Source organism: Peromyscus leucopus, unplaced genomic scaffold, assembly GCF_004664715.2.
Source record: "Peromyscus leucopus breed LL Stock unplaced genomic scaffold, UCI_PerLeu_2.1 scaffold_66, whole genome shotgun sequence".
Lineage (NCBI taxonomy): Eukaryota > Metazoa > Chordata > Mammalia > Rodentia > Cricetidae > Peromyscus > Peromyscus leucopus.
Window position 1 is genome coordinate 163562 of NW_023505574.1, and position 26194 is coordinate 189755.

The 26194-nt window shown below is 39.2% G+C and overlaps 1 pseudogene; it reads left to right on the forward strand.

Moving 5' to 3' along the window:
* Positions 1–26194, forward strand: part of LOC119087261 — a 141707-nt pseudogene that overhangs the window by 107410 nt on the left and 8103 nt on the right.

Sequence of the window (26194 nt, forward strand, 5' to 3'; positions counted from 1 at the left end):
TAACCACCTAATTGGAAATGTCATAGTTATTATAATAAACATCATTTCAGATAATAGGTTTTAAATGTACATTTTGGGAGATTTAATAATTCTCTGAAATCTAAAATTTTGAAAATTTCATAAAATCTTAAAAACTGGTTCATTGTGGAAAATTTCCTGAAAGTTTTTGTTTCATTTCATTTTTCTGTGATAATGACAGACAAACCCATGGTTCAGTGAGGCTGAAGGACTACCACCAAGTGTCTCTGATAATTCTAAATGTAGGAAGCTGACCAGCCTGACAGTTTTATCCATTTTATTTATGTGTCAAAGCCTCAGAAAACCTGGGTAACGGCGGCGGCGTTATTGTATCAGTGTAATTAGTTTGTTCACCGGAACTGTTCCTGAGAAGAAGTGTAACTATTGCCACCAGAGCAGTTTCCTTTGGAGTCCCTGCTGCATCTGGAAGCTTCCTTGGTGCAATAGCCAAGATGGCGAGCCAAGACAAGAGCAAAGGTAGAAACTGAGAGTCCAGTGACTCAGGACAGTCCAGATAAGATGGTATTGTGTCCCAAGCACATGGACACTTAGAAATTCAGAAGACACAGAGAAGGTGTGTGATGGAGTGTAACTGATGACTGAGCTGCTGACACGCAGGACTTGGAGTTGTGTGTCATGGGCACATTCCTGTGGGTTTGTTTGCTCCTTTAAAATTTGTGGTTACATATATATATATACTTTGTTCTTCCTTACACTGAAATTTCTTTAAATTCATCAGGCAGCTAACCAGCTTATTAGATGTTTCCTACAGTATTAGACTTTATATTTCTTTTTATTTGTACATGTTTTTTGCACGTATTTATAGTCTTCTTTCCATCTCTTTTTTACTAAATGAAATCTTAAAGTATATTAAACAGCAACTATTCAGGTTTAATGCTAATTAGTCCTTATTCACAGCCGTTTTATACTAAATATTCACATGTAATATAACTGAGTTTGTCAAACTTCGGCTTACATTATAAAATAATATACCATAAAGACTCAAGGATAAAGTAGTATATGGAATGAGATAATGTCCATCTTAAGCATTCCTAGCTTACATGTCTGGAATTGTTTAAACATCATTGATTCAGTCCTCAGCTGTAATGTGGGCATATTAATATTTATTTCATTTAATCAAAGATTAAGACATCATGACTAAGACAAGGCTTTCTTTATGGAAGAAAGTATTTAATTGGAGGCTTGTTTATAGTTTCAGAGTGTTAGTCCATTATCATCATGGCAGGGAGCGTGGTGTCAGGCAGGCAAGCAAGGGCTGAGAGCTACATCCTGACCCACAGGCAGACAAAGAAAGACACTGGGCCTAGTGGGGCTTGGTAACTTCAAAGCCCACCCCCAGGGACACTTCAAACAAGGCAACACTTCCTATCCTTCCTAAACAGTTCACCAACTGGGAACCAAGCGTGCAAATATATGAGCCTGTGTGGCCATTCTCATTCAAACCATCACAAGCATTAAATGAAAATATGTCATTCAGCAGTGAATATATACACAAATATATTCAAAGCAAGTGCTTTGACCAGTAAATAAGTATAATTAGTAATGACCTCTTGTGCAGAAAGGTAATAAAGTAATAATAATATGGTGTATATTTCAAAACAGCTAAGAAATGGACTTTAAAGGATATTTAATTAGCCTGATGTGGTCATTCCACTGTGTGTGTGGTGTGTGTGTGTGTGTGTGTGTGTGTGTGTGTGTGTATGTATCAAGGATCACACTTACCCTAGAAAGTTGTAGTTATTACTTAAAAATTAAAACTTTAAAATGATTAAAATAAGTGTCTGTAGACAGTATAGTAAAAGCATCAGTTTTTTTTTAACTAGCTATAAGCAGTCTTTTTTATACTATTTACTCTGTAACCAGTTATCCCCAATATAAATATGTGAAGAGCTTGTCCTTGAAAAGGTAGCTCTTGTTGAAGGTATAAAACAATGAAGCTGGCTGACGAAATGAGTATCTTACTACCTGGGCTGATAACACCCCTGACTTGGCAGTGAGTGTCCTCATGCCCTATGATACCCCACAAGCTTGTGATTAACCGTGTCACCTATATCACTGCAGAGATTCTGCACTGCCCGGCTTTGTGTATTTTTTAATTAACTCTGTCATCAGGAGGCAGGTCTAAAGCTGTGACACAGGTTATTAAATGCCCTCCACCACAGAACTAGTATGTATTAAAAGTTTCTGAATAAAAAGTAACCCAAGAATGTTTGATGAAGTCACCTTCTAATTTACATGAAGTTCTTGACCAGGGCATTTTGGGGCTTTATAGTTTCACACTTTGTGGTTTCAGTTGCTTTGGTGCCCTAAACTTTGAGTTTTAGAGGCAGTATGTATGTTGAACACATCGTTCAGTTACGATAGGCTTTAGTAAGGGGGTTCTGAAAATAGGTGCTGATGCTCTTCTTATCCCTGAAGAGAAAGCTGAGTATTATTGGAAGTGGGTAAACAGATTAATTTTTCTTACAGGCTTGTCTCCTGAGTTACTTTAAGTAGCAGAAGTTGGACAAATTGTCTTCTCCCATCAATGTGTGGAGAAAGAGAAGCCAATTAGTATAGTTTTCCTTTCTCCCACACAGCTATGGTAAAAGGAGCTTAAAAGTCAGTTTGTTGGTATTACATTTTAATATACTCCTACTACCTCTTTTTCTCTAATGGTCAATTTAGAACTTGAAACAATCAAAAAAACATGCATCTCTGGACCATATTTTTATTAAGTACAGCAATCATGTCCTAAAAGCTCCCTGTCCTATATGAAACTATATCTGTCTTGAGGAAGCCAGTATTTATAATACAAAGGCAGAGGCCCCGTGTTACTGAAATTCCTCTTCTAGCATATTCTCAGCTGTTTTTCATTGGTGATCTCATACACAATTTGCAGCTCCCTGTGTAAGCCCAATTCTGTTGGCAAAACTATGGTAAAAATGTTTAGTGACTAAGTATCTTCATGTTGATTCCTACAGTGTATATGAGATGGTAGAATAAACAGCAATCATTCACAACAAGACTACTCCTATTTCTAAATGGTCTGCTTACACAGTCGATCAATAAGTATACACATCAATCTGTTTTCTAAATGACATATCCATGGTACTTGAAAAACACACAGGAATTTTTGTGGTCATCTGAAAACTCCTAGACTGGTAATAACATTACATTAACTGATAGGGTGTGAGTAGTTCTTATAAACATGGTTTTCTTAGCTTTTGAAGTTCTGTTGGTGAGAAGACATGGGGTGCCTTTTTGCTATCTGAACATTTAATACTTTGTCATGTCGACACCTTTCTCTTTTGAGTTTTTAAAACAGGCAGAGTGCGCCTTTTTTTTTTTTTTTTTTTTTTTTTTTTTTGGCATTCTATGCAAGACTGCCCAGTATTGCAAAATAATAATGAATGCATACATATACACACAACATGTTGAATGTATACATGCCATACATGCATGCATATGTCTCATGTTCATAGAATGCTTTTATCATCTGCTTACTCTAAAGTACACATGATGGGAGCCATGTTTCCAATATTACATCCCCTTTATTCTTAAATTTTGAGAACTATATTTCTTGGGCAGAGTTTTACCACTTGCTAGAGGACTGAAGTTTAGGATTTATGAGTTGTCTTGTAATCAATAAGTTAATGTCTTACAAATTAGCCTTTGGTTTATAAAGTGCTCAGCAAGGGTAGGAAGGGTTTCCATAATACTTATTTAACATAGGAAGCAGGAAACCTTGAGTTTTGGATCATTTGCAGATAAAATATATACAAATGTATCTTGAAACCAGTGATTTTTATGAACTGTTGGTGAGTTCCACTTTATTGACAGTTCCCAGGACAAGGTCACACTTTTATTTGTAAGTGATTTTGATCTGACAGTAAAGAATTGGTTGCTAGTGTTGACTATGGCTTAAAAATCTTTTATAAAAATGATGTTGCTTGTAAAACTCCTTTCTCCGTCTATGGACCTGCTGGATTTGACTCAGGACCTCATCTTCATAAGTTCATGGCAGTATAGGGATCAGCATCTGCTGAGAGCCACAGATTGTATTTTATGCAAATCTCTGCTCTCTGTTTCCTGCAGTGAGTCCAGACTAAGTGCTGCACTTCAAGTGAATCATTCCTAACATCAGACTTCAGCTGCTCTCAGGCTGAGAGCATCATTCTAAATGAAAGGGGCATTCTACATTTTTCTCTCTGTATTTTTCACTTCTCAATTGTCTTAGGATTTTGATAAATTTTAAAAGCATAATTAATGGAAATACGTATTTTGTGGTTTCCTAAAGAGATGAATATTATCTTAGCAATGAATGGGCTGAAATCCACCCCCAGTGGGGCAAGATGGACACTTTGAGGGAGTGCCATTATCTCTTTTACTTCCAACTCAAATGCCAGCTTGTAAGAAGGGTTGATTTATATTATCTTGAAATTTAGCTAAGTTCATGCCTTTTAGGGTAAAACATTGGATTAGAATTGATGCCTTGTTCCTCACAGACCTTACAGCCTGAAGCCACAGCAAGAGGGGCTTCCCTGGCTTCATTCTTGAGGAAACATGTTGAGAGGCTGCTGAATTCAACCTAACTAGACATTCCAGTACATTGCATATATAAAGCATGTAAATTTAAGAATTAATTTTAAAAAACAATTTAGATTTTTGCCCTTTTTTGTATAGTTATATTTGTCATTAGACTTTTGTTTCTTTTTCTTTTGGGGGGGAGGAGGTTTGACACAGAGTTTCTCTATGTAGTCTTGGCTGTCCTGGAACTATGGAAGTAGCTCTATAGACCAGGCTGGCCTCGAACTCAACAGAGATCCACCTGTCTATTGCTTCCTGGAGTGCTGGATTAAAGGCGTGCACCACCACTGCCTGTCTCGTCGTTGTTTTTTAAATACTCTAAACACAAATTTCAATGTACGTTGATGCTGTTTGTGTTTAAAAATTGAAATGTTTTATTATCTTTATGTCATTTATGTATGTATATTATATTTTTTCTTTGAATATTCATTCCCAACCTTGGTTACAAAAAGAATAAACAGTCCTTTATTTATTGACTAGTAAGTAAATGCTGGCTTGTTAGTTAACTAGAAACCATTACACTAGAGTATTCTGTGATTTAAGCCGTGATTTTACTGAGAAGTGACTTCGTTAAGAGTCTGTTGCCCTTGCGGATATGCAAACTGAATTGCTTAGGTAAATAAAATAAAAGGAAAAATAATCTACTATCACTTCTCTAGAATAAAATCACAAGATCCTCATTCAGCAAAGCAACAATGCGAGGATTGGTACAGCCATTGTTGCTTTGGGGAGGCTTCCTATCATAAAAAAAAGTCTGCTTCAGTATTTGGGTCTGTCCTCTCCTCATGTGTTGGGCTGTGTGTGTGAGTTCCTGCTGTTTGGCCCTTTTCTCCTTCTGACGTCTGTTTCACTGAGCAATATTGTAACTTATTTCTATACTAAATCACTAACATATAATCATCATATCCTCCATGTAAATGATTAGCTGAATTTGTTAACAAAATAAATTAAACCTAGAATGGTAGAGGACTCACTTACACTGTATCTGCATTAAAGCACACTGTCATACACATGCTTAGTAGTGGTAATGTGTGTCTGCTCATGAAGACATAGGGAATTCAAAAGATAAAACTGCTTTTTGATTATTGAAGAGCCTTAATCAGAATTTGAATACCTTTTTTCCAACAGTTCTTCAAATACCTCCCTTGGTACATGGCCAAACATCTTTCTGAGCTTCCTTTTTTATCTCTGAATTGGAGCTAATTATATTTTCTGTTCTACTTGCTCAGAGAAATGTTGTGAAAATCAGAATAGATAATGAGTTCTGAAAAGTGCTTGGAGAGAATATACTCATGTATGAAGCATGTTATCATTTGTGGTGGATTTGTTCCTGTTTTGTGGCCAATATCATAGATAATACACTGGCTGAACATCTCCTGAAGTGATCAGGCTGTAGCCAGACACTCCTCTGCACTGTGTACATATGAACTCATTTTGATTCTTAACCAAGCCACAGGAAACAGGTACTGTCATTCTGTTCAATTTTTACAGATAGAAAATTGACATATAGAGAAGCTAAGCATCTGCCCAAGACTATATGCACATGAGTGTCAGGGCCCGGATTTGAAACCAAGCCTGGTCCAGTGTGCTAACTGAATGTGTTCAGGCGCTGCTGGTGTTTGCTCCTAGGATCGAGGGCAGCCTGTATAGATTTCACATGCTTATCGGTGAGAGATTGAGTTACCACTCTCACATCATTATTCTGATTTTTAAAACAGTTCCATTGGTAATCAATCCAGTTCAGACCAATTCAGACAATGCATTCCTGCAGTGTACAGTATGGGTGGCACAGACTTTTATCTTGCTAGTAAATGTTTTCCTTGACATGAACTGTACATTTCATGGGCACATGATTCCCGAGAGAATTTCTCATGTCTATCCCATAACCTCCTCTACAGTCCATGACAACTCTTAAGTTTGCAGCTACTACTTTTTCATTAATGAGAGCTCATTGAATAGACTTTTGTTAATATTGTCAGCCAGTAAGTATGGAATTGTACTTTACAATTAATAAACCATGTGTGAATCCCTTTAGCCCTGTAATTTATCTGAATATGACAAATTGTGATAGAAAGACCAAGATTATCTGTTTTATTTTGACAAGGCCTACCGTATGCAGCCTTTCTCCAGGACATGCAGCCCAGACAAGGAACTAATTTTGAAACTATGTTATTTACTTTAATTCTGCCCTTTTTTTTTTTTTTTTTTTGTAATGGAGTGCTAGCTTTTAGCTCAGTTACTCTTGCTAGACTTGTCTGGTGAAAATTGTAAAGTCTTTACACTGCTCCAGTTTTGAACTTTGTGTTAGTGGGTTTGCTTTTTAAGGCATTCTTGTTTTGAAATAGCATTTTACACATCTGCTAACAGGCTGTAATCTAGAGCAGCTGATGACTTCTGGTGACATCCAGTGCAAATGTAAACTTGGCTTATTGGCGTAGTGACAGATGTGTGTCAGCCTCACTATTTAATTTCTGTTCACTAAAACAAACTGGAGGCAGCTTGGGCATGGTCCACAATGACTCATTTATACCTCAGAAAAATTTTAAATAGGTTCTGAATTAGTGATGTTTGCGTGTTTGGTGTGTTAGGAATAGCTCTTGCCATGATTAAAATAACAAGAAGCATTGTCTTCCTTAATCCGTGTGATGATAGCGTTAGTGATATCCATATGAAAAACATACTCAAGCCAGGTACAGAGGCACAATGCCTGTAATTCCAGCACTTGAGAGGCAATCTCTATGGGTCCAGGCCTGCTAGTGAGACTTGTCTTATAAAAGAAAATACAAAAGTAGTTTAAGAAAAGTTAATAATATCAAGCAAATTAATTTAAAAAGTTCTGTACTTTGCTTCACTTAAGTTATGGTTGCATTCCTGCAATTATTTTTCAAAGTGTAGAGTTAAGCACACAACAAGGACAGATCCATCTCAGTGTCCATTTCATAAGTAGGTAAAAAGCGTGTGGTGGAAAGAGGAAGGCGTTGATGTGGACAAGCTGGAACTGTGTTCTTCCTGCCCTTTTAACCATCCAGTAACTACTGTTTGACCCATCATGTGAAGATGAATTAAAATAAGAAATTAAATCATGAAGAATGGCAATTTCTATTATTAGTCTATATATATATATATAAATCATAATGTCCTTTAAATATTTCCAAACAGCCATGAGAATAAAATATTTGTCTAACTGCTTAGAACAAGTTCTTTAATTAAAAAATAGACTAGAATTCTGAAGCTTATTTATATTAAAAATTTTGAATATGAAAATGAAATAGCTAATATACAATGTGTGTATAAGCTGTCTATCTGAAATGTGACTCTCACTTTAATTTTAATTCAGCTAAGCACCACATACATGTCTTTGGTGTACTTCAGTCAAACTGGTAGTGTAGATACTTTTTTCTGAGTTTTATGTAAAATTAAGTACTTCATGATTGCAGTTCAAATGGATCGCTCCATCAGATGAGTGTACATTATTGTTCTGGTCAGTGAAGACCAATCAATTTCTTAATGAAACATTAACCCAGAAAGTTAGATTTCTACAGAATTGACTACTCTGCCCTCACCATGGCTCTGGATGTGGGTTGGACATACACTGTGAACATTACTGACTGACTATGCTCTTTGTGAGTGGATGTTGGCATTCCTAATGTTGTTGAAGTAATCAATGCTTATTGAATACTAGCTTGATCCCATTTGCTGGAATAATATTAGCATCTGAGAATGAGGAAGCCACTTCAAACCTTGGAAAAGAAGTAGATATACATAAAAATAATGGATAGCTAAAACCCAAAATGTGGAATGTCAGACCCCCACCGAAGTAGCCTTGGTGTTGTTAAGTTTCCCCTCGTTCATGTACTTCCACCACTACAAAAAAAGGTCAGAGTTAACCTTACTCTGAAAGTATACTTTAGGAAAACCGCGAAGAGTAACATTAGAAAGATGAATTCTAAGCTAAAAGCAAGTCTGAGTCTTTCCTGTCTCTACTCTGCTGCCTTGCTATTCAGAGACCTCACTAGTCAGAAGACCCGTGACAATGCTTTTTGAAGAAGCCCTTTGTGTTGTTTGATTGCTAAAAGGACCACCCACATTGAGAGCGAGCCTGTCTTCCTTCTGTTTCCATCGGTAATCAGTCTCTTTCAGAATAGTGTGACTAAACTTAGTTTCCATCAATTTATTTTTCTAATCAACAACCACTGAATATTTGGCAACCTGGTCGGAACTTGGGCATTTTGATTAGTGTTATTTTCAGTTAAAGCATCAAATCTGTGGATGAGAGACAATCACAGTGAGTCTACCACTGGACTATGGCACCCTGCCCACGCAGTAATGGAGCACTTCATTTATATCGTAAAAAGCCAGGACAAAACACAGGTTTGTCTGTTGAAATATTAACTGCCAGTGTATGGGGCACTAGCTTGATAAAAGACCCATTCCGTATATTGTATTTTAAATGAAAGATAATTTTAGACCTGGGGTTGGCTTGGGCATAATTCCACTTTGGAGCTGTTTGCTATCAGATCACGTTAAGGTATTTTGAGTGTTTGATACTACATAGGAGAGAATCCAAGTTTTAAAGAAGTCAATTTCTAGATATTTTCTCTCTTGTTTTTAACACATTAAATGTCTTAAAATTGTTTATAATGCCTAACTTGTGATGGACTTTAGTTTCAATTTTGTTGTTAGTTATTGAAGATATTGACAAAATATCATACGAAATTATTTTGTATTTTTTTGTAGGACTGGGAAACAGAAACTCATGCTGGTATTGTTTTGAATGCCATTTGCCTGGAGAGGTGTTGATATGTGACCTGTGTTTTCGTGTGTATCATTCCAAGTGTTTTGTCTGATGAGTTCAGGCTTAGAGACAGCAGTAGTCACTGGCAGTGCCCAGTTTGCAGGGTGAGTACCTATGAGCTTTCATGTGGCTGGTCAGAGGTTGAAATTTATGAATATAGTGTCCTAAGATACCCAGGTGGTCTTGCCAGGTGAATGATAAATCCTGGAGGGTGGGGGTTATCTGCTGAAATTACTGTGACAAATGAACACAACAGCTCATAAATGCACATACAAAGCATACCCCATGTTTCAGGTTTACATTTCAGAGAATTTTAGTCACATGAAAATATCTTCTCTTCCCATACTGTACACCTATTTCTAGATTATGTGACTGCTTTAAAGGATAGCTTTTTAAAAATATGAACTACTTGCCACATGGAGTTCTGTTCAATAATGATCTTGTAATTTGTGGCAGAGTTGATGCACTGAAAATACACATGGCAAAAAGGCAGAGTGTTGGAGTATTCGTGATGAGCTTCCTGTCTTAGAGCTGTGGAAGTTACTTTTTCTGTCATCATGAAACTTAGTTTTTTTTTTTTTTTTTTGCTTATATTTTATGTGGAGGGTGGAAGGATGGGACATTTGCATATTAAGAATTCCAATTACTTGTAAAATGCATTGTGCGGTTGGTAAAATACATATTTGCACAATAATTTTCCCTCATTTTTCTCACTGAAGAATATGGCATGATGTGAGATTGTAGTGCGTCTGCATTATGAGCGATGTGTGCTGACTAAATACTGCATTTCACAGGGCACTGATGGTGATGGTACGAACTTATTTGGTTGCACGCCTATTGTTTTATAATTTGTATTACTCAGCAACTTAGCTGGAATCATAACATTGTCCCAGTTACCGTGAGTTCAGATTCTGAGTATGTCTTAAATAATGCTTTAGTAATTTGAATGTTTAATTTCTCAAAATTTTATTTATGTTATTTTCTCCTCTTTAAAACATCAGTCAAAGATTTCATCTGGGCATGATCAGTGAATGTCCAGACCCATCCTCCATAGTAACCGAGTCCTTGGTTGCCTGAGCACACTTGGTGCAGTGTTTCCTTAGTAACTGAGGTTTTTGATTACCTGAGCCCACTTCACCCAGAGTTTCCTTACTAATTGAGGCCTTGAATTACTTGAGCCCACCTCTCACCTAGTTGTTACTTTGTAAGGAGGGCTTGAATTAAATGGCTCTCTATCCAGTCTCCCTTGGGAACTGAGGTCTTGATTACCTGAGCCCACTTAGCTTAAGAAGTATACAAAAAGCAACTGGGACAACATTAGAGACCTGTTTCAGGTGAATTATCAGGAAAAGTGAGACAGTATCAATCAATAAATCTGGCTGCATCAGTGTCAAAGCTGAGGGTGTAGATTTCTTTTAGATCTTCATCAGCACGTGATACCCACGTGGAGTTAAGTACAGACATGCAGGTCACCATTCTGAGCAGGGACTGGTGTCACTTGTGTTCTGTTTTCACAGATTTGGATCATGCCTCTTAAAAGCAAATACATCTCTCTTATATTCTAGGAAGTAAAAACTTGATCTCTCAAGAGGAAGAGGTGGGCCTGGTGGCATAGGCCTCTAATCCAGCTACTCAGGACTGCTTGAGCTACAGAGTAAGTTCAGGGCCAAACTAGAAAATCAAGAGAGGTCCTGTCTGCAAAAACAAGCAAGCAAGTAAAAAACCTAAAGATGACTTCTATATATAGCTCAGCAGTAGATTCCTGACCAGTTCTCCTAGCATGTGGGAGAGCCTGGATTCAATCCCTTGTACCTCATCCCTGAGAGAGGGAAAAGTGAAAGCACACCAGTGAACACCAGGAACAAGGGAGCGGGAGACCCACCCCACCTTCAGGTTGTTACAGGTGATGTTCAGTTCTTACTTCCTAGAAGGAACTGAAGTAAAAGACTGAGAGTTTTGAGGCAGGGTGACCGTAGTCAGGGTTTTACATTATTTATATAAGAGATAGAAAAGGAATCATACTTTAAAGAAAATAGTATGCATGAGGGTTCTGTTTCTGTTTCTCATTCACAGTTGCTCTGCTGGGTTCTGATTAGGTTTGTTGTTGTTTGTTTTGTTTTTGTTTTTTAATATTTCATTGTCAATTGACTCAAATGCATGGCCACCTCATCCCATTTTTTCTTTTGTTTCCCCTTGTTCAGTTTGGATGTGTTTATGATACAAGGATATAATTGTACTTATGCAAATGATACTGTAAGTCACATAAAAAAAAAAAAACTAAACTGTCTATGTATAGTATAGTATATGAACTAGCCTCCAGGAAGACTCAGAAAGCCTGTGTTTGAGGTTGAGTGTAGGGAATTTTACCTTCATCTCTGAAGCCTCCAAAGAAAACCATCATTTGTTAAGTTAGGTCTGTTCTGTTGATTAATAGTTATGTTCAAGAAAAGGTAATTGCTAATGATTCTTTTTCTAGTATGAAAAGTAACAATAACCTGAAAGTTGTAATGGAATTTTAAATGTGTATCGGGTGAAATTTAGTTTTTAAAACAAAATTTCAATAAAAGCCTTCTTTAATATTTAACAAATGAGTATCCCTATTGAAATATTCCTGGACTAAGAAAGTGTGGGTGGGGTTCACAGACGAAAACTCTAGAACTGTGGTTCCAATTAGAATAAAACTTCCCAGTCTCTTTCCCTCTGTGGAATGTTGGACAGTTAAGTAGGATAGTTACGTATACAGACAAAGAATTTTGTAGAAAAGAACCTTATTTCCAGTCAGCAAAAATAGCAGACAAAAGTCAATCATCCTTACAAAAATCGAAGTTTAAAGCAAAACATGCTCTAATAACTGGTAGGGAGCTGAAAGACTTTCTGCCGTAGGTCCCAGGGGTTTGGAAACACTGCTCTCTCCCCACTGTGAACTGTACTGTCACACTAGTCACTTGTGTCTCATGTCTGAAGGTTGAGAAGACAATGTGCACCTTTCCAGCCAAAGTAATTTCCCAGTTTTCAGATTACTTTAGAAATCTTGCATGGCCAAGAATGCCCCTTTAGATGCCTGCTTTCCAAACACTGGATGTGTCTTTTGCAGACACAGCTAATTGTTTTTAAAGAATAGCCCATGCATATCTAAGTAGATTTTACTTTGAGAAAAGTATCCTCACCCTTATATATTCGTTCCTGTGAACTTACTAATAATAGAAAATATTTTTAAATAATTTTTAAAAACTGTGTTGTAAAGAATTAAAAGTAAAATAAGAAAAGCAAATTCATAGAATTCCTTTTCTGTAGGTGAATATTCTTCATGCTTCTTGTGTTGTGCATATGTGTTTTGTGTGTGAGTGACATGCACTATTGATACAGTCAGCTTGTCTCCAATCAGCTGTGTCCTAGACATCCTATTTGTACACCTTACAGTAGAGAAAAGCCACAGGTCCCTCACCTGACCAATTCTTATAAATGTGTATTCATGTGCCGCCCGTCTTTCTCCACTGACAGCTTGTCAAAGATGACCTTCACATTGCTGTGTTTGAAATCATACCCAGTTTCAGCTTCTGAAGACTGTGTTCACTATTTATTTCTTCATGAAGCTGATTTACATTTTATTTCACAAAATGATCATGAATTTACTAAGCAAAACTTTAAAAAAATCCTGTTTTGAAAAACTCCTTTGAAGATTTTATTTACATAAAGGAAGTACCTTTAAAAACACAACATAGTTCATGGTACTTTTTGAAAAAGCATGTGTGTGTATTGTATTGTTGTATATGCTTGATTCTTTCTGGTCATTCTCATTTTTTTAAGATGAGGTTCACTGACTACAATTCAAATATAAGTATAGACATTATATATTTACTAAGATGACCATTTGCCCTTCAAAGAGCGCCCACTCACATCACAGCGCACAGCAGCTGTTTTCATTGACCCTTTGGACTTCGTCAGGTGTCTCATTTTCAGTTCACTTCACGTGGGTATGTCGTTTCCAGATTGCAAAGTCATGTACCTCTTGGTGTCAGGGTTTGTGTAGGCGTGTGTGTCTGTGTCTGTGCGTGCACTACATTCTTGTTAGCCTGTAAGCTTTGGGGAGAAAAAAAAAATCACAGGACTCTTGGAGTGATACCTGTGAACATTATTCTTGGACTAAGAGAATTGGGAATCATCAGACTAAAATCAGGAACTATGGTTACAGTCAGAATCAACTTTCCAGTCTACTTTTTCCTCTTAAAGTTTGGGAAAAATATAGGATAGTTAGAGATCCTAATAAGGAACTTTTGAGCATTGTTTTAACATACAGGCAAGGTCTGTAATTAAAACTACACAACCACTTGCTAGGGTGGCACCACACTGCCTTTTGCATAGTGTTCCCTGGCATTCGGTGGTGGTGGTGGGTGGTGGTGTGGTGGTGGTGGTGTGGTGGTGGTGGTGGTGGTAGTGTCTCTGGTGCTATCCAGTGTGAGCCTCCAGCAACATGTAGCTCTGGCTACCACAGCAGACTGTATTTTTTTCAAAAGTTATATTCTGAACCCTGTACAGTCCCAAGAGAAGCATCTTCCAGTATAAAATGTCACCTTCGTCAGAGTGCTCTAGCCTTTGTCTCCTCGTCAGACTCTGCTATTACTTTAAGAATTCTAAAGGAATGGTCTGCACAGACCTTCTCTTCCCAGTGTACAGATTCTGTAGCAAGCCCTCTCTGTGAGAGCAGTGATTTTAATATCTGAGAGTGTGACATTTGCTCTCTAGTACCTCATAAAGTATCAGAACATTAACAAGGGGAGCAGAACCATCAAGTGAGTGAAATGTCTCCTTCCCAGACACTTGGTACTTGCCAGTGAATGACAGAGACCGGGTTCCAGAGTGGGCCCTGTCTTTTCCTCCTCCCCTCACTGTGTTCACCCTCCTCTATGGGTGCAGTTTGTTTTGTCTTGTTTTTTGTTTTGTTTTTGTTTTTGACATGGATAAGTTGTAGATTCATGTAAGTGCCAGTTTAAATTCATACAGTTTTCATCTGTGACTATAATGTGCCATGGGCAGCAGTGAGGACACCAAGTGTGACCATGCTTGCATAGTCAGTGAGTCTCAGGAAGGAAAAATGAGAAGTCATGGTGAGTTCCTTGCTCTCATCTTTGTATCTGGGCCTCAGATGGAATACCGCTCTGTGATTTTGCCCACAAGGGATAATAACAGTGCCACATAACTATTCATCACCTCATCTGACTAAGCTCTACATCACTCTACATCTCATGTAGTGTTCATGCGCGCACACCCTCACACACACACACAACATACTACTACTACTATTAACACACACATTACATACTACTACTACTAAACACACACACAAACATACTACTACTACTATTAACACACATAAACACAAACACACACACACACACACACACAAAACACCAGACACCACAACACACCAAGCATATCAGACACCACACACTACACCAGACATCACACACCAGACACTAGACACTATATACACACACTCCACATATATTCACACACTGCTTTTGAGTGAGAGATCCTCTTAAGCAACAAAGATACAATTGTTAACAGTATGTCTTTTAAAAACTGGAAAATATTTGTCCCTTCTCAAATATCCACGTGGCATTTTTCTCTTGAAAATTTATGTTTGTGTGTGAATTGCATGTGAATGAATGTAGCTCAGTAGTAAATTATGGCAGCATAGGAAATACAGATAAGAAAACAAAAAAGATGGTCGTTGGAGAATATCATCATCATATATATGTCCTGGGCGTGGGTTATAAAGCACTCTTAGGTTGCATCATGTGACCCACTGAGGTCTGAGAAAACTCCTTTTAAGCCTCGGGCCTGTGGGAATGGCTTTCAAAGTCTCCCAAGCTTTTCTGAATGTGCACAGAAGGGACAGGTTTTACCAAACAAATGGACAAAGACTTGAGAAGCGAACTTAGTAAAGAGCTGGAGACGTGGCTCAGTGTTTCAGAGCATATACTGTTCTTTCAGAGGATCCAGGTTCAATTCCCAGCACTCATCTAGGCAGAGCATAGCCACTTGCAACTCCCAGCTCCAGGGCACCTGGTGTCTCTGGCTTCCTCAGGCACCAGCCTTTTAAAATTAACGTTTAAGTCCTATGTCAAGCCAGCCCCTGCTGCTTTTTCTGTCCCAGCCAGGTTGCAGTGTGCCCATTAGGTAGATGGAAATCAAAGGAACAGAATTTGTTTACTATTCAAACTAACCACAAAGTGTCTACATGGGGGAGCATCAGGGAGTCACTGACTGCTCAGAGTACTGGTTTTGGTAAGCCACACTGACTACAGTGTTGAGGCACTTGGAAGCTGTCTCACGGAAAGAGTTGGTGGTTGCATCTGTACTTCTTGCATGCTTTGGGGATGTGGCTAGTATATAGTGTTTTTCTAATTCCTGAAGTAGAGTGATATGCAATTAATGTTCACAATGAAATGAGACCAAATGATAAATGAAAGTGGTTTATATGCAAATTTTTTTTATGTATCTGCTTTGAAATAGCTACTCTTGTTCTTTGGTTAGTCCACTTTTATGAATATGAGCAATTTATTAATATCTTTACCCTAAAGTAAATACCTTTGCTTTCAAGCTCCATATTAACAAATGTAGAATGGAGATTTGTGTTTAGCTGGGAACTTTGCTTGGGCCCCACTCCTCCCTTTCCAGACCCCGCCCTCAGAAAGCCCACCAAGTAGTGGCTCTTCCTCCAGAGCTGCTCAAATACCTGCCTACAGGGTATTTAAGGCCCCTCCTTGGGAGCAGCCGTGTGATTTCTCCTTCCCCTGAGGTCACCTGGGAATGCTTTGCTCATTAACCTGGACTTTTTAATTTGGCTCGATTTGGCTTATTACATTGTTGGATAAAACCACAACTGGGGATTCAAAAGCCTTGTCAGTTTGACTTTTACGTTATTTTTTTAATGGTAAGTAATCATCATACTGAAAATAATGAACATTGGTCACATTTTTGTTTTTAAAGACACCAGCATCCTATAAATTTAATTAAAACAGAAGCAGAAATTTACTTTTAACATGATGCTGCCTGAACCATGTACTGTCATCAGGTGACTTTGTTGCTTGGTATGGGCTTAGCCATACAAAAAAGCAACGAGAATTCTGAAAAATGAAGAAGCTGTTCAAATTAAATCCAAGACGGAAACTGTAAAATCCTGCATATAGTTATCTAATCACTGTAGAAGCTACCTAAGCCCACCCCTGTAAAAAAAGAAGTAGCATGATTACTATATTGCATTTCTGTGGTGAATGTAACAGTTTTACAGTAAACAGGCTTGGAAATGACTGATGCCTGTGTGACATGTTTTGGACAGTAGTGTATTAGATTCTTGTGACTTCTCTTTCAGAGGCTGGTTAGCACTTAACTGAACTTTTTAGATTTATTTTTATTTAGTAACATATGGGTGTTTTGCTGCATGTATGTCTGTACACCCACCACATGCATACTAGGAACCCACAGAGATTGGAAGAAAGCATTGGATATCCTAAAACTGGAGTTACAGATGGTTGTGGAGCCATCATGTGGGTCCTTGGAATCAAACCAGGTCCTTACCAGGATAAAAACTCGTAATAAATAAAACCACTGAGCCCCATGAAGCTTATTATAATGCTCAAGATCTGAGAAGGGAGCACTTAGGCTGACTCCTGTACAGATGGGTATGATCTGAAGCAAAACTTTTAGTTTTTGTAGTGTTGAGGAACAGAAAGTATATCATTTCCTCCTGTCCACAGTGTAAAATACATGGTATAGGGTGGGAGGGATGTGGAATACACAGGCAGAGGTCTCACTGTCTGCATGCTTTCCTTCTTAAGAACAGAACAAGTGGTTGGGTGTGCCTTGGCACAAAGCAGAAAGGGAAGGCTGGCAAGAGAGCTCAGTTGTCAAGCTTAGGGAGCTGTTTCCATCTCTAGAACCTAACGTGGTGGAGGGAGAGAACTAACTCTTAAGTTATCCTTTAATCGCTCTTTGTGTTAGTGCTGTTTTGATAAAATAGGCAGGACTGGGCTCTTGACCAGGAAGGCCATGCCCATGGATTCTTAATTCATTTTAATTGAAGAAGGCTAAGGCCTGCCAGTGATAACAAGCATAATCTTCAAAGCCATGAAGGAGTTGAGGTGTGTGTGTTGTGTGTGTGTGTGTGTGTGTGTAGTGTGTTGGGATAGGTGGCACTCTGACTTGGGTGTGTGTTTTTTGTGTTTGTTGTGTGTTGGGCTCAGCAGTACTTGGACCTGGTCAGGAGCTGTCTGTTTAGTGATTCTGACAGTCATGCTTACTTTGAAAGCTGTTCCTCCACGGGTTGGAGTAGCTTTTCTCAGACTATCTAGATTTGTGCATGGCCTAATGGTCACACACTCCACACTGTGTCTGTGCCTTAGTGGGCAGCTCTGTCTGTTTCCTAAAGCTACCCAGAAGTCTTGCTCTGTGGATTTTTCTTTTCTTTTGTTTTTTGAGACAAAGGTTTTTCTATACAGTCCTGGCTGCCCTTCTGAAACTTCCTATGTAGACCAGGCTCTCCTTAAACTCACAAAGATCTTCTGCCTCTGTCTCCCAGTCCTGGAATTAAAGGCATGTGCCACCACACACAGCTTCTGTGCATTTCTTTCATGAAATAGTAAATCTGTACTATACCTGGTAATGGGAGAAAACCTACAAGCCCCTCAGGTATAAAAATTTCTGCAGCCCACATTTTGTTCTCATACATCCCTGAGAGAGGTTCTGCTTCTGTTGAGAAGCCCCTCTTTTGTGGGAGAGAGATTCCATCACTCTCTGGGTCCAGACACAGCTCTGTGGTCGCTAGCAGCAAACAGTGACCAGCAGGAGTGGGTATGTGCAGCAGAAGGCTGGACAGCAGCTTCAGGATCTGGAACAGAGTTCCCTGTTCGTCAACAGAAAAGAGGGCTGGAGTTTCCAGTGAAAACTACACACTCCACAAACTGATCTGGTTTGCCTGTGAAATCCCATATGGCTTTGGGTCAGTCCCATATGGCTGAGGACACAGTAGCTAAAATGAAGCCACAAATGCTTAAAATATAACCAACCTCCGCAGTGATTTGGTGTACAGAGTGAGAGGAGCACTTCCTTTTATGAGCAGCAGACCTAAGCTGGGTGAGGATTGAAAAAAAAGACTCAGGTGGCCTGTGAAGTAACCTTCCAAAGGAGCTTTTGAAGACTCACTACTTCACACTTACTCAGTAGGGCAGCAAAAAGTGAAATTTCAATTGCTGCCGCAGTATGTGCCTACTGTTTTTGGTTTTTGTTTTGTTTTTTAATGACCCTAGGCAGTAGGTCACACAGGACAGCATATAGACTGTGACCACTTAAGTCTTGTCCTTCATCCAGCTCCATCAGAATCCTGTGAGTGGCTTATAGACATTGGCAGTTGTCACTGAAGGAAAGATTTATGTTAGAAGGTCACACACAGGTCCCTGTGTGGCATCTGAGGACCACATGGGGCATGTTTCATCACAGCTGGCTCTTGTCCCTTCCCATCATCTGTCACTGGAGAGTTTACTTGTTCTAGGACTTCATAGAAATGGACACTGGCATCATTTCTCAAGGCTTCTAGCTGGTTTTCATGTGATAAACTAAAGTAGAATGTCTAAACCAAAGAAACAACTCAGGCAAGTTCTTCTTAGAGTTTCTTGGAATAATATATGAAGGTTGTATTTAAAGCATTTGGCCAGTTTCCACTGGGCATAGTTAAGGAGGGGAAGCCATTCAGCTATTTCCTGTCACACTCTTCTGGAATAGTTACTTCCCTGGGCTTATTAGATCTGCACTTGTAATTGCACTTAAATCCTCCAGCCACCTGGCTGCAAACAAACTTTCACAGTGTAAAAACTAGTTGTCACCCTCTGTCCTACTGTGTATTCATTCCAAGAAAGCGCCACACTCCGTTCTTTTCCCAGGAATGTTTCTGTGTGTGCCTGCGCAGATCAGTAGCCTTGACCACACAGATAAAGCCAGAAAGAACTTAACTCAGATTCTGTTGAAGCTAGGTGATGATGGAGCAAGTGGGAGAAGGAGTTCCCTGAGCCTCAGTATGATTTCCATGTTGTTACAAAGTGTTTTAGAGACAGAAGAATCTAGTGGAGATGTTTTAGCTGTAGTGATATTCCAGTTCCATCTGAGTTTTGCACATAGGAAAAAATTGTATTGCTTTATTTTGTGCAGCCCTGGCATCAAAAGAGCTTAGGTTCAAGCCAATAGAGTGAACCATACCATTGGTTTATGTTTAGAACATAGGTGCTTGGAGTTCAAAGAGCCGAGGCCACTGTTGCCAGTCAGGTGACCACAGACAGCCCAGTCGGGCTTGAGTAACTCAAAGGAGGGTGCAAAGAGGACAGAAGTTTGGTTTGTGCAAGGCTAGGTTCAGTATTCAGTGAGTGTATTTTAGTACTGTATGAAGGGTTGAATGTGTATTTCCTTGAAACGAGTTACCTGCCTATAGACTGTAATCTGGCCAACAGCATTTCAAGACTTCTGTCAGGTATCTGCTGCTATTGTAGATGACTGTATGGACATTTCTCATTTGAGTTCAGCAGTGCTAATAGTGTGTCCATGGTGTGTAGAGCAGACCAGACAGGGCACCTGGCTAGGAGCACATGTTTCCATGCTCCCTTCTTTTTAAAGGATGTAGACTTGTTTTCCTGCATGCTGGGAAAAGAGGCACTTGTCTCCCTCTTCACCCCTGTATCTAACCACTTACCATCTGTTTGTGTTAGATGATGGCATAGTCCATCGGGCTGAGAGGGGAAACATTGAGTGTGCCTTCTCTTTGCCAAAAGTCCAGGTGAGAAACATAAATAGAAGGAAAGCTAGGTCTTAAGTGGTAAATGTCTGAGCAAAGTATGACACATGCTATAAACCAGCACTCAGCCAGATGAGTACCAATGCCAGGCTAGCTACATAGCAAATTCCAGGCCAATCTTATCTATATAATGAGGCCCTAGTCAAGAAATGAAAGAATATCTGAGATTATTCTAGATAGTAAATTGTCAACTTTTTATTAGATATTTTAATATGCATATGTAACGAATCTGAAAATATTTTTTCTCTCCAGCTTAGCATATTAAAATGACTTTCTGTGTGTAATAACTTCCTGTGTGTAAAGCTTTCCAGTAGAAATGATATTAACTGTGGAAAATCATCAAATCTAGTGGCTGAAAAGTTGTGACATCCATTAAAATAGAGCTAGACCCATTCATCTCTCTGCAGTATGATGTAACAGTGCCGCCTTTGGCCTAGCATGTGCCTTTGTTCTGACAAAGGGACATTTGTCCTAGTATCTTAGCTGTCTAGAAAGGACATGAAATGTGAAATCCAGTTTTCTCGAGAGATAAATCAATTCTAATTACAGTCATTTCTATTCCATTAATCTGGCATATGAGATAAACATGTCTATAGCATGAGAAACAGATATGTTAGTGTACTCACTATGCACATTCATCAACAGATTATTTTTAATGTTTTAAAAAATATGACATATTGAAATTGTTTGGTATTATCAATTTACAGTGTTCCTAAAAGACTTTAACCACTGACTTTAGTAAACTTAGAGATTCTCTGTTACATATATTATTTCTCTTTATCAGAAAATGCTTTGAGGTTTTAAAATACCAAGAAAAAGATAAAATTTTCATTTCTTAAGCATTATTTCAAAGGACAACATATTTTTAATTCCCTCTTATGAGAGAAATTTTACTCATGTTATGCAATACCACAGACTTTATCAGATGTTGGAATTAATCTAACAAAGTATTAGTCCTTTTTAGTTTCCTGCCTTTTACCCATGGACACATAAATGATGGACTTGTTTGCCTCTTCTTTTCTCCCCAGAGCATTAAGAAGAAGCATTCAAACAAGCAGGAGATGGGCACCTACCTGAGGTTCATTGTCTCCCGCATGAAGGAGCGGGTGAGTGATGTGCTGATTCCTGGCATCTTGCCAGGCTTGCTTTGCTCTGGCTCTTCGCATTGTGTTCTCACACTGGAACCATAGCAACTTCTGCAGGCATATTTGCTTTGGTCTAACTTGGTTTCCAAGACAAAGGTCTCAATATGTAGCCCAGAAATGGACTTGAATTTGTAACCCTATTGCCTCAGTCTCCTGAGTGCTGGGATTATAGCCTGTACTACCAAATTTGGTTGCTGTTTTATTCATTTCTACAACTCAATGTTTTTGTACTGACTGGACTCTGTGTTTGTTTTGTTAGACATAAGCATTTTGTTGATGACATTCAGTTAAAACACAGTTTAAAATTAATTTATCAATATAAACATTTGCTTGGTTATTGTTAATAAAAGTGAAATGAATTTCTCAAACAGCTGTTCTGTCAAACCTTGAAGAATGCACATTACATTAACTGTACACATTTTCCATTCATTATAAAAGACATCTTTGTGAGATTATAAGATATGTTGAGTTTTAGGAATTGATGCTTTACATGTCCTTTTATGTATTTAACACCCTTTTAGGCTATAGACCTTAATAAAAAAAGGAAAGGACAGTAAACATCCATGTACCGGAGGCTGGTCCATTCAGCTGTTGACGTCCCTACCATACAAGAGGTAACTGCTCCTCTTATTTCCTGTCTGTTTGTCTTTAACTGTCAGGTTAGAGAGGAAGTCGTGCACAGCGGAGGTGGCTGTGGTGTCATGATTTTGTGTATTCATGCTTTCTAAGCAAATTTTAAAAGACCCGGCTTTCCACCACTGACAGCTAGCTTCTTGATATTTGTTGATTACAGGAAGATATTCCAGCCTGGGCAGCTTGACATTTTGTATATACAGTATGATTTCTGAACATGCCTTTCTATTTTAGCAGTGTGCTTGGGAGTTTTAGGACAAACTTAGGATGTAGAATCGATTTAGTATCTTGGGAAACCATAAAAGAACGAAACTAGAGTTAAATCTAAAGAATTATTCTTATATATTTGAGAATGGCAAATAGTGAGTTTGACTATGTTCACTGTCTCCCCCACTCCTCCCACATCTAACCCTCTTTCCACCCACCCAACTTTATACCCTCCTTTTTAAAAAAACCCATCAAGTCCAACTTGCGCTGCCCATATATCTTGGCTTTGGTCTTGTCTTTGTGCTACAATATAAGGTATGAGGATGTGAAGACACAGCCGCACCACCACCACACACCCTGTGCTTGGCTCTATAGTTCCTTCCCGCCAAAAACCCTCTAGACCCGACTGCCATCATCCTCCCCGAGGCTTCTGGATCCTGTAAGGCTCCCTGTGAAATGGGCTGATGCTAGCTGGTTAATACTTTGGCCTTGCACAAAATGAGAAGTCCTGAAAGGAAAATTAATAGAAAGACAAGATTTTTATGATCTTATCAGTTTAAAATCCAAAATATGAATCATGGTTCAGAGCATAACTCAACAGGAAACACTTTAGGGGTGCTGTAAGGAGTACTTAGACTGGACAAGGCCCTGTACAGGCTGATGTACCTAAGCTTTTCAGAGGCAGGAATGTAAGGAGGAAGGCAGGCATCAAAGCTGGGATGTGCCACATGGCCTGTAACTTCACGTGTGATGTGTTGATGTGAGAAATGGGAATCTTCACTGAAGGAAGGGCAGTTGAACTAGAGTTATACAGGAAAGAAGCTGCAGGAGCAAAGAGGTGAGGCACACGGGAGGGGCATGGGGTGTGAGCATTCTTTAGAGGCCTTGCCTTGGCCTTCCAAGCCATTTTTAGGCCAAGATCACTGGAATTCAGAAATGCTCTCTTGCTGTTTCCAAGTAGCTTAGCTATATACACACACTACTTGAAAAAAGTTTGGGCTCCTTTCTACAAGGAGGGAAAAGCCCTCCAAATTATTCTGTAATCCTCTTTGGTTACCAACAGTAGAGCTACAGAGAGTGCATTGAAGGAGTCCTTTTCTGTGTCTCATCCATGAAGAGAAAGCTGTGCATTGCCTTGGTCTACAGAGGAACTCCAAACTTTACTGCAAGCTAGTGTCTGTGCCTTAGAGCAGTGGTTCTCAACCTGTGGGTTGCCTATCAGATATTTACATTATGATTCATTACAGTTAAGAAGTAGCAATGGAATAATTTTATGGTTAGGGGTCAGTCACCACAACATGAGGAACTGTATTAAAGGGTCACAGCATTAGGAAGATTGAGAGTCACTGTCTTAGAGGTTTGGTGACTACTGTGGAGGCTAAGGGCTCCTTTTCCTGTCTTCATCCAGCTGTTGAAAGAGGGCAGGCATGTGTGGTCCTGCTTTTTCTGACGAAGCTCAGCAGCAAGCTGGCTACCACCACTGCAGATATGATATGGCAGCTGCTGCAGTCCACCACTGCTGCAGATGAAGGTGTGACAGCTGTGAAAGTCCACTGTGGGAGTTAACACAATGGCACAGTGCTACTTGTGGCCCTGTCATTTCTGGTGGGGGCAGCAGGAAGAGTCCTGATGCCATCTGGACAGATTCTGTTGTGTCCCCCTAAGTCCTGTCACTCACAACACATTTGTCCTTCTGTCTTTTACCCCCACAGAAAGTGAATGAGGGGAAATACCGGAGTTACGAGGAATTTAAAGCTGACGCACAGCTGCTTCTTCACAACACAGTGATTTTCTATGGAGGTTCAGTTCTTTTTGTCTTTGTGTAGAGTTTTGAAAATGTTAAATTCATGTTGAGAATATCTGTCCCAGTTCCTTGTTATCCATACATGACTAATGTATGTTAGAATTTAAACTGATGTCTGCTTGCTGGTGTGGTTTACAGAGGTGATGACCAGTGGTGTGGGGGAAACATTCTTTCACTTTTTTTTTTAAATGGTGCTGAGGATGAGAGCTAGCCCAGGCCTGTGCATGCTGATTAAACACTACCACTGAACTAGATCCTCAGTGAAATGTACTCTTTACATTCACATGCGTTATCTTAGCTAACAGGAGTTGTCCATCCAGGCATTTCATTAAGTCTGATACTTTCCCACTAAGATCTCATTCTTAAAGTCAAAGAAGTCATTCTCTACCTAGAGAATTAGTGGTGTGTGTTAAGGGTAAAAATGAAAGTTGCCTGTAGAGTTTATCTTGTCACCTGAACATTCTCTAAAAAATGTGTTTTGATGAATGTGGCTCCATTTGGTAAACTGAAATCTGACAGCAGGGTCATGGACTCTGCTGTGTGGCAGTTTGCTGAGTATTGATGATAGGTTGTGTTTCCTCTTCAATTGCAGCAGACAGTGAACAAAGCAGACATTGCGAGGTATGCTATATAAAGACACGGTGTCACGAGGTACTTCCCATTCACACCTAATCATTAAACCTGCTAGAGTCCAAATTATTTAAGGCTCCTGCCTTCCTTGCTACATTTAATTACGGCATTTCCTTTGAAAAGTAATTTGATTTTCATGTTTGGCATACATGGAAAGTAAGTAAACAAAATATTTCTGAAAAAGCTGACAAAGAATGTTATGGCAGATTTGGTAACGTTCAAGCACTGCTAGTTGCTCTCAGGAGTGTTGGTGAGATGATGGGATGTGAACAAACTGCACTCTGCAGCCAGAGCCACATCTTGGAATGGGGTTCACACATGCTCCCAATAGACCAGTGGGCAAACCAGTTAAGGAGAGAACCAAGTGCATAGGCAGACAATAAGTAAAGCCCCTGAAAATATGGTTTTTGGTAAAAATTCTCATAGAGAAGTAGTGTGATTTCTTTCAGTTCATTTCAAACTTGGCTCTTCCTTTTAGTTATTAAACGAATGTTTTGTTGAATGTCTACAGTGTGCCAGGCAGTGTGTTAGAAGGAATGAAATGGTGATGTAAGTATAGACTCTGGTTGTTATTGAGGGCTGTCTTCTGAAGAGATGTTGACATATGAAAAAAAAAAAAAAAAAAACAAGTGACCTTTACAGTGGTGAAGAGAATAGTGTGCAAGTGAAGGCTGGCAGTGGCAGAGCCAGGGAAAGGTACTGTCACCCGGGCGGGCGTGTCCTCCACATGCTGCTCAGTGTGATGGCAGAGTCCGCCATAGCAGGACCTTCCGTCATCCTAGAAGATTCGAAGTGTACTAGATTAAGTCAGGACCTGACGGAGAGCTCCTGTCAGTCCCACGCAGCCGCATTGGTTGGCTGTGTGGCTCAGACCGTTGCTTTGCTTTTCAGCTGATGAGCTGCAGCTGTGCAAGAACTGCTTCTATCTATCAAACGCACGGCCCGACAACTGGTTCTGCTATCCTTGCGTATGTGGAATTTTGTCATTTTCATTTGTAGATACTGTTTGGATCACATTTACTTCCTATTTCCTTGGGATGATAATACCTGTGAATTGCATCATAGTACATATGGTCTTAATGAATATGCACAAATGAAACATGAGAAAGTAACACTAATTGCTTTTCTGAATCTCAAACAGAGTACTTAGTAAGACCATGCACTGGGTCCTTTGATAGGAGACTGAGTCTTGCTTTCCTATCATTTTCAACAAGAGACCTGGGCTTTGCTTTCTATCTGTAGTTCCATCATTTCCTCTGAAATGAAAAAAGGCCTCTGGGTATTTGAGGGCAGTATCCCCAGTGACACAATGTAGATGTAATCAACCATCTTATTAAATAAGAAACACAGAACCAATGCAAAAGAAGAAAGCCAAGAGGTCAGAGCTAAGAGCTAAAACCTTACTTCTTCCTCCAGCAGTGGTCCTACCTCTCCGAACCAGAGCTACTTCCTGTGTTAAAGTCTTTATATAGAGTTTCTGTTCTGCCTTCTCATTGGTTGTAAACCCAACCACATAACCACCTCGTCATGGC